Raw genomic sequence first — 12,754 nt, 5'->3', positions numbered from 1 at the left:
TCATTTTTGTGTGTGTCAAGCCAAGGAATTTTGGCATTATTTCTCTTTATTGTTTATGTGACATATGACCTATGAAATTTCACACATGAAACAAAGGTAGTGCATGGCCCATATAATTTCACTTGACAACCAAGCATGTGATATGTTAACATAATTTGACTTGAATATATTAACAAAACAATTAATCAGCACATGTGATGTGTTAACATATTAATATTGAATTACAAGAAAGAGGTGGACATGCGATGTGTTAACATATTGATTAGGATGGTGAAAATGTATTAAGTCAAGAAAGCACTAATATGTATTTTTACATCTCTACAACCAATTTCACATCGTTACATTCAGTCCCATAAAAGAAGAAGAAAGAGAACTAATACGAATACAAGACTAGTCGGCGAGGCAAGACTAGTCGTATGTTTGCTTGTCATTAGTGTTTGGATGTCAAGTATATTACTATCGATAAGAATAGACAGTTTACGGCCCAAGCTTAAAAGCTTAAAAACCAAGCTTAGTAGGTGCCAAAGAGAAATTAAAGCTTTACATCTTAGCTTCATAATATATATATATATTACAGCAAATATGGGCAGCAGGAGCTACTTTATTATTATCGCTTTGGCGATGGCGGCTGGTAAATGATATAATGGGCTTTGATCATTGATTTTAATGATATAAAAGTAGAGCATGCTGAACCCAACTAAATAGAATTAATCCAAATTGTCTCAGAAGCCTTGCAAGCTATGGAGAGCCTGCCATCGACAGCAGACAAGGTTTTGATTTGACCAGCTTGGTTTTGGGTTACAAAAGCTTTCTGTATGTAAGTAATACAATGGCCTTTTCCCTCTGATTCGATATTCTTTCTTTTTTTGTTTGCTGCTGCAGCCATTGAAGGAGCAACAAATTGAGCCCTGCAGCAGGCGCCTCCTTAGCCAAGGTGGTGTAGTTCAGCCCCAACATGGTGGAATCGGACCGCCTGGTAGTAACTGCTGCAAGTGAGCTGCTCATTCGTTCTCCTGTCTAACCACATGCCCTTCCACCAGGATTAAGGTTAGGTTAGGTTAGGTGTGTGGGTCTCTACAGTACCGATCAACCTTCCATTTGTACAAGCACACATAAGAGGCCTCTCTATATTTATGTTGGAATTTGGTGGCCCATCATCTTATATTAATCATATATCCCTCCACATTACAAGGTTTCAATAACCTTGCTTCTTTCAATGCCCTTGCCATTCTAGAAAATGTAACATGACAAAGTGATCAAATAGCCTCTTTTGTTCAAAGTTCTGGTGCAATAAATACATGCATGAGTGAAATTTCAAGGATTTTACGCCACCTTTTTCTCTCACGATATCAAGGTACCCATTTCCATGGTATTCTCGGAAAGCTATTATCTCAATGTCGTCCCCTAAGGTGAGGGGAGGGGTGGGTTTGTTGGCTAGTGCTCTCCATCCTATGGTGGGGGTCTTGATGTGGTGAAACCCCTCTTAAAGGCGCAATATAACACACGAACACCATATTAGATAATTTGGGAAAAATCCCATTTCCATTTGAAAAATGGGAGCATGGTGAACTTGTCCAAAAGTTTGTCAAAACCCCCTCATGTGACATATCATTGGAAAGATCTTGAAGAGTAGAATCTAAATCTATGATCTCCGACAAATTTGGAGTTAGTATGTTTAAGATATGTCCAAAACTATATGGAGTAATTGACTCCCAAAATGTAATTTGTATAAGCACGCTTAACACTAGTCATGTAATTGAGCCATAAAGAAGGCTTTAAGCACAAAAGTGGTTTCATGTTAATTTATGAATAGGAAGGTAAATCAACTAAAACATTCATGAAACTGCTTGAGCATGCTTGCTTAGAATGTATCTACCTATGGTGAATTTTTTGAAAAAAAATCATATATCTAGTAAATTAACAATTTTTAAATTTACTAAAAGTAGCATAAAATACTATTATAGCCTTTAATCTTTAAGGAGATGTGTATAAAACAATGCGGCCTTTAGTTGATAAAAGATATATGCCAATGGCCTAAATACATATAGAAGACTTTTTGTATGGTATTTGTAGTGTGCTTAAAATTTGATTTAAGGTATTTTAAAATTAAAATTTAAAAACTATTGAAGACTCTTTTTTTAAATTAGCACTTGATTTTATTTATCAACTAATATATCTTGTGTTGAGTGTATTTTGTGGGATTTTCTCCAAAATAATATACTTAAATTATTATTTTTTTTAAAAAAGAATAAGATTGTTGTGCATTGTGGAAGCAATCTCATGTTAAAATATTGATCATTGGCAATGCCAAATTGTAAAATCTTGTTTGTTTATTGTGTGATTTTGTAAAAGGTGCATGGTAGAAATCAAAGGTTGTCATAATAATGGGACACATGGATATTGCTAGGCTCATGTATAGAGTGGGCTCACATGCCTTATACTTGTCACAAATGAAATATCATACGGAATGCAACTAGGAGTGCCAACAAACATGTCTACGATTGTTATGGGCTACCTCACCTCCAAGAGGGAACTCTAAACATTCATCTTGTCTCTTTGTTGAGAGGAACAACGAAACGTTGGCATTCCTCGCATCTTTTGACGAACTCTATGGCATCCCCGAATAACGTGGGCCGCCAGAGTCCACCTTGAAGCACTTTCCGAGCTGTAAGCTCCCCAGCAAAATGCCCGCTTACAATCCCCTGAATGAGATTCTTCCAGTATGGTCACGAATTCATCCTCTCTTATGCACTGTCTAAGCACATTGTCTTTGCCTAGCCTATACAGTTCTCCTGCAATCAATTGATATGGTGCCGCAAGCTTGATAAGCCGCCACATCTTATCCTTCTTTAAAGGCATGTCCTACGGAAAACCATAAGCTAGATGCTCTAAGATCTCTTCACTCCACTCAGGTACCATATCCAACTTGAATAAATAAGCATCAGGAAGGTCATCATCGACACGAGCTGTGTTGGTTCTTCATTTGGAATTCTGGATAGGTGGTCGGCCAACACATGCTATGTTCCCTTCCTTACCGTGACAGTAAAGTCAAATTCCAACAGCAATAACAGCCAACGGGTGATTCTTCCCATAGTGCAAGCTTTATTCACACTATATGTGATGCAAGTCAAGTGAAGCATATGGTACGCTCATGTGATGTACGCATGTACCTAAATGTGTAGAAAGTTGAGGACTATTTTGATTGTATTTCTCCAAATTTGTGAGTAGCGCCAAGTGGTTTTTGTTACAATTCATGGATCTAGGCCGGGCTATGGGGGATTATAGCAAATAACCATTATGATTAAGAGAGAATAAGAAATGGATTAATATAAGACAAACTAAGCCAAGAGATAATCATGGATCTAGGCCGGGCTATGGGGGATTAAGCACATCAATCTTCATACACCCATATTTATAGCATTGGGAAGGAATCCAATCCATGCTTTGTGTGCACCCTAGTGCCAACCATGTTTCCATAAATGCTCACACTGTATGTCCTCCCTTGCACTTTCCATGTGCTACTCTTTTGTCCATGCTTTGTGTGCACCCTAGTGCCAACCATGTGTCCATAAATGCTCACACTATATGTCCTCCCTTGCACTTTCCATGTGCTACTTTTTTTACCTTTGACTTCACCTTTTACAAATGACCAAAAAAAATCAACCTTTGCCAATGTACCCTTAGTCTCTTCCTCTTTCTAATGTTTATGCTCCTCCTCTTGCTCTCTTCATGTTGCACCCTCACACATTGCTTTTCTCAAAAGTTTTCAGCTTGTGCAACAATGGTTTTCAGTCCTAGATTGAGTTGCCATAAAATTTGTTGAAGGTGTGGACAACACATGTATGTATGAGTGTTTGAGTTGATTGGTTTGTATAATCAATGAAATTTATGCACAGCAAGATGAGTGATGGTTTAGATAAGCTTATTGGGAAAATCTTGATAGAAACAACTTTTGAATTTGGAAGTATCGCATGATGAACTTTTTGAAAGGCAAAGGACTTTGGAATTTGGTGAGACATGTGAGGAGACGGAGCCAAGGATTTCACCAGTTAATGCAACTCTAGCTCAGCTTACAACACATAGGAACTAGATAGAGAGGGCATTCAAAGTGCTTCATTATTTCTCAATTTGTGTGACATATGGGATGTTATGCTATATTGAGGATACAAATAATCCCAAGGTTGCATGGGATACATTGATAAAGTTGTGTGATATAACTAAACCAAATAAAATGTATTTAAAGTAAAAGATACATAGTGTAACTCGAAACAATAAGAACATCAATGACTATGTGCAAGAGATTAAAGGATGTGCAGATACACTTGTATCTATTTGTGCCCCTACGGAAGATGATGATTTGGTTGCCATTACATTGAATGGTTTGGGAAAATACTACAAGGCATTTGAAACCTCACATGCTTTGCATTATGCATATATGACATCTATGGTTAAGCATGTGGAGCCTTCTTGTTTTGATGAGGCCATTAGTGGGACAAGAAGCATGAGACAAAGCAATGGATGGTTTGTCTCATAATGATACGTGGGGTTTGGTTGAATTGACAAAAGGAAAGAATGTGATTGGATGTAAATAGGTGTACAAAGTCAAATGCAAGTTAGATAGATATGTGAAAAGATATAAGGTTGCTAAAGGTTATGCATAGACACATGGTCTTGATTATGATGAGACATTTAGCCCAGTTTCTTAAATGGCTAGATTAAGATATGTGATTTCATTGGCTATAGCTAAAGGTTGGGAATTATATCAAATGTATGTTAAGAACACATTCTTGAATGGAGATCTGCAAGAGGAAGTGTTTATGGAATGGCGAGAGGGTTATGTACATGTAAACTTTCCCACATATGTATGTAAATTGAAGAAAGCTACTGAAGTAAGCACCACTAGCATGGAGTGATAGGATTAGCATGTATCTTGTGAGTATTGGATTGCATGTGGGAAATTCAAACCCTTTACTATATGTGAAGAAAATAGATCATGGTATGGTGGTGATTGTCATTTATGTGGATGACTTGATAGTCATAGGTGATAGTGGGAATGACATTGCCAATGTGAAGGTGGCACAATTTGACATAAACGACTTGGGAGTGCTGACATTGTTTCTTGGCATTGAGATTATCAAGACATCACATGGTATTTTGTTGGTGTAAAGGCAATAAATATCGTACTAGGGAGTTTGGAAAAATCCCATTACTTTGGGAATTTTCTTTTAAATATACTTTTTAGTGTATCTTTAGCATACGAAATCCAAAGTTGTCAAAGAATGTGCATTTAGAATCTACTCTTCAACAACTTTCCAATGATATGTTAAATGACTTAGTTTGGAAAAACGCTTAAAAGGGTTCAGTATGTTCCCATCTTTTTTATCTTGTGAAATGGGAATCGGGAATTTCCCAAACTCCCTAATATAGTCTTAATATGTGTTAGACATGTTGGAAAAGTATGGCATGATTGGATGCAAGCCTCTATTGACGACACTATTTGAGCATAGCATAAAGCTAAGGGTTGACCTTGGTGATGCGTTAGATGATGTTACCATGTACATGAAGATGGTCGGGAGCTTGATTTTTTATGCTAAGGGTTGACCTTGGTGATGCGTTAGATGATGTTACCATGTACATGAAGATGGTCGGGAGCTTGATTTACTTGACCATTGCCAGACTAGGAAGTCAGTGTGGATGTTGTTGAGGATCATGAGATATTTGAAGACCATTTCTTATTCTATGAGCATGGAAAGGATGTGATTCCTCTCCTTCTACCTATCTACCTCTCCTTATTTGAAGACCATTTCTTATTCTATGAGCATGGAAAGGATGTGATTCCTCTCCTTCTACCTATCTTGTAAGGCTCAACGAGTGTTCTCAAATCGGTGAACTGCATAGTACGGTGCTTTGAATCCGTGTCTGATGTGGCATGTGTATAGTAGATATTTTTCTTCTTATGGCTATCCAAAAAAATATATGAGAAGTTTGTCTTGGAGTTAAAGGTAGATTATACATGTACTAGAACCAGCTCTAGAGTTGCAATAGAGGGCCACATGCAAGACCATAGGTAGCCTCCACCACCCCCTCCACCATATAAGACCATAGATAGCCTGCCACCCCTCCACATTGTCGTGTTCCCCTATACACTATTGAGACATTGGGTTCACATGTAGTTGGAGCTGGCAGATCCACCACAAAGATGATTCAACATGTGGTTCACCAGTTAGTTTTCCATGTTTGATTGTTTTATTCATTTGCACATGCATGTGCCCCCATTTGATACTAGAGGGATCGGCTACACTTGAGGCTAGCACATCTAGGAGAGAGACGCCTCTAGCAGAGAGGGTACTTAAGGATGAGAATTGAGATGCCACTAGGACAGAGGTACCACATAATAGCATAGAGGAGCTCAAAACATAGGCCCAGCATCCTACAAGAGGAGTCATCTTGTATAGAGATCGAGCACTTGACGACAGAGCTACAATAGCTCACAAGAGTGGATGCCTTATAGATACAACTCGACACTATAAAGGAGAGGTAGGATCTCAGATTCTGCATGGTGGGTCAATTATCACTTTTTATTGAAGATCTTACTATTTTGTTATTCTTTACATTAGTTTACTTTTATTGAAGATCTTGCTATTTTGTTATTCTTTACATTAGTTTACATTTGGTAATAATATTTTCACCAACATGGGTTTCTAGCACGTAGACGATGGCATGGATGCAGCATGATCTTGACTCTTTGGCTTTTATGTAGAGGATTACCAAGCATAGGGCAAAGATTTTTGTTCTTAATGTCTAGGCAAGATGATTTAGTGAGTCTATATATTTCATTATATCTATATGACAGCCTATCAAAGAGGTATATCAGTGGTGGTGGCCAATTTTGTTAAGACTTAGATGGGACAAGTGCTTTTGATCTACCAAGAGGACATAGATGGGACAAGTGCTTTGCTCTATCAGGAGGACGTAGATGGGACAAGTGCTTTTGCTCTGTCTCAGGAGGACATAGATGGGACATGTGTTTTTGCTCTATGTATTTCCACATGACAGAAGAGTGGACTAAGGACCAAAGGAAATACTTAAAAAATAGATTTTTGACACCTCACAATGGTCTCTCCTCTCTCCTAATTGAATTATCAAAAATTGAGATATTTCATCTCTCCTCTCTCCTAATTCAAGTCTAGTTCCAAAAAGTAAGCTAGACTGACCTAAAAATAGTCAAAAATTGACGAAAGTGATCTGGAAAATTCTAGAATCAGTTTGCTTGATTAGAAGCTCACTTTTTCCTATAAATAGAAGCCTCCCCCTTTGTTGAAGCTTAATAGTGTTTTATGCACTATTACTCTACTCCTCCCAAGAGTCAAGAACTGTCAATTTCTTAATAATTCACTAGTTTTTGACCATTCCCTCTTCTAAAGATTTGGTGGCCACTCTTGTTGCAAATAGAGTAGATCCCTCAAACCATCAAGCCAAAGGAAAGCTCCCAGAATTCATGTAAGTTAGAAATCTTATATTTTTCTTTACTCTTTTAATGGTTTTCTAATTTTTGTTTTGTTGAAATGATAAATCGATGCTATGCCTTGTTGGAAAGGCTTTCCCCCTCTCTCATTGATAAAATCAGCCCTTCTTTATCCTAGTTAAGTGATTTAATAGTTGGAATTAAACTTTCATATTGTTTTCTTTTAAAAGTGAAATTTAATTAGTCTATAATGCTTTAAGGGGGTTAATTTTTAAGTAAATTAAAGTTAAAAAAAATAAAAAATGGTCAGCCATACAAAGGAGGTTATGGCAAAATTCTCTAAAATTTTATGAAATAAGTTTCATCTTTTATTATTCTAAAAGACTAATCCCTATCGTTTGTGTATTCTAAAAGTGTCATTTTCATTCCATGCATAGAAAAATGCATAGTAAAATTATATTTATTCTAAAAGTGTTATTTCCATTAGATTTAAATTCTATGCATAGAAAGATGCATATTGGTTATTTTTTATAAAAGAGTGATTTTCATTAGATATAAATTCTATGCATAAAAAGATGCATATTGGTTATTTTTTATATTATAAAAGAGTGATTTTCATTAGATAAATTCTATGCATAGAAAGATGCATATTGGTTAATTTTTTATTACAAAAGTGTTACTTTGATCAATATTGATTTTTATGCATAAATAGATGCATAAAAGAATATTTTTTATTATAGAAGTGTTACTTTCATCAAAATGTATTTTTATGCATAAATAGATGCATAAAAGAATTTTTTTTAATAAAAGTGTTACTTTCATCAAAATGGATTTTTATGCATAAATAGATGCGTAAAAGAATATTTTTTTATTATAAAAGTGTTACTTTCATCAAAATGGATTTTTATGCATAAATAGATGCATAAAAGAATTTTTTTTTATAAAAGTGTTACTTTCATCAAAATGGATTTTTATGCATAAAAGAATATTTTTTTAATTATAAAAGTGTTACTTTCATCAAAATGGATTTTTATGCATAAAATGATGCGTAAAAGAATATATATATATATTTTTTATGAAAGTGTTACTTTCATCAAAATGGATTTTTATGCATAAAATGATGCATAAAATATTTTCTTTTATTGTAAAAGTGTTACTTTCACTAATATCGATTTTATGTATAAAATGATGCATAAAAGATTTTTTTTATTGTAAAAGTGTTACTTTCACTAATATTAATTTTTATATATAAATAGATGCATAAAAGTATTTTCTTTTATATAAAAGTGTTATAAATTTCCATAGAAGTTGGATTTTATGCATAAATAGATGCATACAGAATTTTTCAATCAACAAGAGTTCTCTTTAATCCTTGTTTAAATCCCATGAATATTGGTAAATGAATAAGTAAATACTCTGTGAAAGAAAATTATATCGTTTCATATTCTCTAGGATGATAATGAGAAAATTCAAAAAATCTATCGAAGTCGGAGTTTTAGTTAAATGATTAATTTATCCCTCATAGGAATTCGTGATTAGTTTTGAATTCAGTTAAGCAAATACCCAAAATGAATGAAATTCAGTAAAGTAGTAATTGAAATATTACCCTTCGATAAAGATAGTTCAGAGCGAACCTTTCCAGTCTAAAAACCTGAATCAGACTATGACCAAGACATAACTCCTTCGTCAGTTTCAAGAATAGACGATGTGACCAGTTTAGTAATCTACACTCAAATCACCTATCAAATCTGAAACTAAGTTGAGATCTTTGATTTTTGATCAGAGGATCAAGATTACAGAATTCGAGGAATTCGGTAATCTTGATCCTCTTGAGTGTAGATTACAGAATTCCTCGAATTCTGTAATCTACACTCAAATCACCTATCAAATCTGAAACTAAGTTGAGATCTTTGATTTTTGATCAGAGGATCAAGATTACAGAATTCGAGGAAATCTCCTTGGGAATCCAGACCTGTGATCTAGAAGTCTTGGGATACGGAATTAAGATATATCCATTGTATTCAAAAGAAAATCAAAACTCAAAACGTGCATAGAAACCCTGTTTTCTTAAAGGACTGTCTTACGCCAAAATGCTAGAGGGAGCATTTGGTATATGTGTTTTTTCTAAGGGAAGTTCGGTTGCAACAGCTGGCGGGGAGTGTTCAAAGGATGGCTCAGGTGGCAAAAACCTGCCAAGGTCTTGACGAGCCTGGGTAATAGATGTGATGAGATGTGTGATGTGAATCAGATAGATGTGCATAAATGAATGGATGGATGGATGGATGTGATGTGAATAGGGGTGAGGAGATGTGAGGTGAATAGATGTGATGAGATGTGATGTCATCATGTGAATGAGGATGTAAATGAATGATATGGGATGTGAGTGGATGTATGTGAAAGAATGGATGTGAATGTATGTAAAAGAATGTGATGTGGATGTGTATGCGAAGGAATGTTATATGATGAAAAATGAAGTAATGTGACATGAATATATGTGGATGTGAAGTGATAGATAAGAATGTATAAATAGATGTGGGTAGTCGTATAGGTGAACGATTGGATGGATGTGTATGAATGAGATATGGTGTGAAGGACAGAAGTGATGTGATATAATGTGGATAGAATGTATGTGATGGGATGGTAATGAGAATGTATGTGGTGGTATGAATGAACAAATGTGATGGATATGAATGAGATGTGATGGGTATGAATGGATATGAATGAGATGAATGAATGAGATGTGATGGGTATAAATGGATGTGATGTAATTGAATGTTATGGTTGTGGAATTTAAATAATGTGGATTGATAATGGAACAATGTGGAAAGACGAGAGTTTGTTATAGAAACTGTATTTATGTCATGTTTTTAAATGACTATTTTATGTCAAGAATGCTTGGGAAGCATGTTGACCGTCTTGTGATTGAGGTCGTGGTGGAGACCTAGTCTGATTAAGTTGCAACAGTTGACGCAGAGTCAATGGAGGCTGTATAATTGAAATCCCCATGGAGGGCTATTCAGATGGAAATTTCGGTCCAATGAACCATTATTGTGTTAAAGATACAAATGAGATGTTCTGAATGAATTGTTATAATGAGTTCTATATGAGTATCTTTATCCCATGATTCTGTGAGGATCTGACCAATCTAAAGAACCCCAGAATAAGTTGAATCTAAAATCAGAATCATAAATAAAAGGACTTAACAAGAAGTTTCGTATTGATAGGAGAATGGATCGAGGTCAACGTGGTAGAAATGATAACCCCCAACTTGACGAGGAAGAGCTCGACTTGGATGTTCGTAAAACTCTTCATAGATCGCAGCCTGGACCTTTCAAGGGTGAAGGGGAAAACTTGGGTGAGGCTATGGAAAAGTGGATCGAAGCAATGAAAGAGTACTTTGATGTCACCGGGTACATGAGAAGAGCAAAATGGCTCTTGCAAGACTGAAGATAGTAGAAATAACCAAAGTGGCATGGAGAAACCACTGCGAGACAAACCGTCTGGGGGGAAGAATACTCAGACATGGAATGATCTCAAAATTTACCTAAGGATGAGGTTCTGTCCTCCCGGCTTTTTGGAAACAAAGATGAACGAATTCTTAGAGTTAACCTAGGGGAGCAGAACTATTGAATTATATCACCAAGCGTTCGCTCTCCTTCTCAAATTCTCACCACCACTGGATGAAGAACAGTTGATGGGGTGGCCAGGTTCATTTGGGGACTCAACAAACCTTTGAATATCCTTGTGAAGAATGCCAAGCCAGTTTCCATGGCTGAAGCAGTGCGGATGGCAAAGAATTTCACCAAGTCCTTCAATTTCAAAGTCCCACCACCACCGAAGTCAGCACCATCACCTTTTAAAAGGTTTTTAATTCCAGAAGGTGATTCCAACCTTCCGCCACCTAAAATATATCAGGGTCAAGCCCAGGATATGGGAAGTTCCAGAATGGAGGAAATGTCCTTTTCTCGAAACTGAATCCCTTGGAATTCAACTTCATAAGTTCCACGCTTGAACAAGGGAGTGAAATGCTATAGCTATCAAGGATTTGAACATCATAGTATGGATTGCCCAACACCTTTTGGATCAAGGTTTTTGGGGCCGAAAAATCAGGGATCAAGATTCCAGACTTTAGCTCCTTCCAGAGTAATCAGGTTTCTTTCTGCCAAAATCAAGAAGATCCAAGAAGTAAACCCTCTAACCAACCCGTAATCTCAATTTAAAGAGTAATGCAAGACCTCCGCCTGAGAATAGGGGAAGGCAAAGAGATATATTTCCAAATCGGCCGTCCACTTCCAAGGCAGTAACGCTAGAAGTAATTGAAGAAGAAGAAGAAGATGAAAGAGATCATACTCCACCTGTGAGATGAGGACATCTCGCATTTTTCAAGTGGGAGAGAATGTAAGATTCTTCCCCAGCCCCTCAAGATGTCCAGTTTTTCCCCCTGTAATCAATCCCCTTTTCAAAATAATAAAACATCTTGTTTCTACATGTTTTGGCCTAGAGAGAGAGATAACTCAGTTTTTAGATATTTTTGGATGGAAAAATATCCTTTCTTATTAAACTAAATTCCCCCGAAACAAAAGTTTAAAAAGAATTTCCTAAGGTGCATTAGAAATAGATTATAATCTGCTCAAAAGGCCTTAGCCTAAGGGTCTTGATTTTTTGAAAATTTTGGATTAAGGTTCTGAGGGACCAATTAGATTAATCCAAATGTAGGGAGGAGATAAGTTGAAGAAATAAAGAAAAACCCCCCAAAAATGAGTAAATACTCACATAAGATGAAGAGTGGACTAAGGACCAAGGAAAATAGTTAAAAAACTGATTTTTGACACCTCAAAATGGGGATTCTCCCTCACGAAGGAGGCACCTTTTTCTATCATTGCTTTCAATTTTTTAAATCAATAAAATGAGATATTTCATCTCTCCTCTCTCCTAATTCAAGTCTAGTTCCAAAAAGTAAGCTAAACTGACCCAAAAATGGTCAAAAATTGACCAAACTGATCTAGAAAATTCTAGAATCAGTTTGCTTGGTTTGAGGCTCACTTTTTCCTATAAATAGAAAACTCTCCCTTTGTAAAAGCTTAATAGTGTTTTATGCACTGTTACTCTACTCCTCCTCCTCAGAGACAAAAACATTGAATTCTTTGATAATTCACTTGTTTTTGACTAATTCCTCTACAAAGAATTGGTGGCCACTCTTGATCCAAGCAAGAGTAGAACCCTCAATCCCTCAAGCCAAAGGAAAGCTCACAAAACTTCATGTAAGTTAGAAATTCTACTTTTTTTTAC

The 12,754-nt window shown here is 36.1% G+C and overlaps 1 long non-coding RNA gene across 1 annotated transcript; it reads left to right on the top strand.

Moving 5' to 3' along the window:
* The first annotated feature begins 552 nt into the window (after positions 1-552).
* Positions 553-1,278, top strand: LOC147618575 (uncharacterized). The gene is made up of 3 exons (XR_015262160.1): positions 553-631; positions 727-770; positions 883-1,278. It is a non-coding gene; the product is annotated as an uncharacterized LOC147618575 (long non-coding RNA).
* The last annotated feature ends 11,476 nt before the right edge of the window (positions 1,279-12,754 follow it).

Source organism: Cibotium barometz, chromosome 35, assembly GCF_041138505.1.
Source record: "Cibotium barometz isolate CiBa-2024 chromosome 35, ASM4113850v1, whole genome shotgun sequence".
NCBI classification, from domain to species: Eukaryota; Viridiplantae; Streptophyta; class Polypodiopsida; order Cyatheales; family Cibotiaceae; genus Cibotium; species Cibotium barometz.
This window is presented reverse-complemented; position numbering and strand designations above follow the sequence as displayed.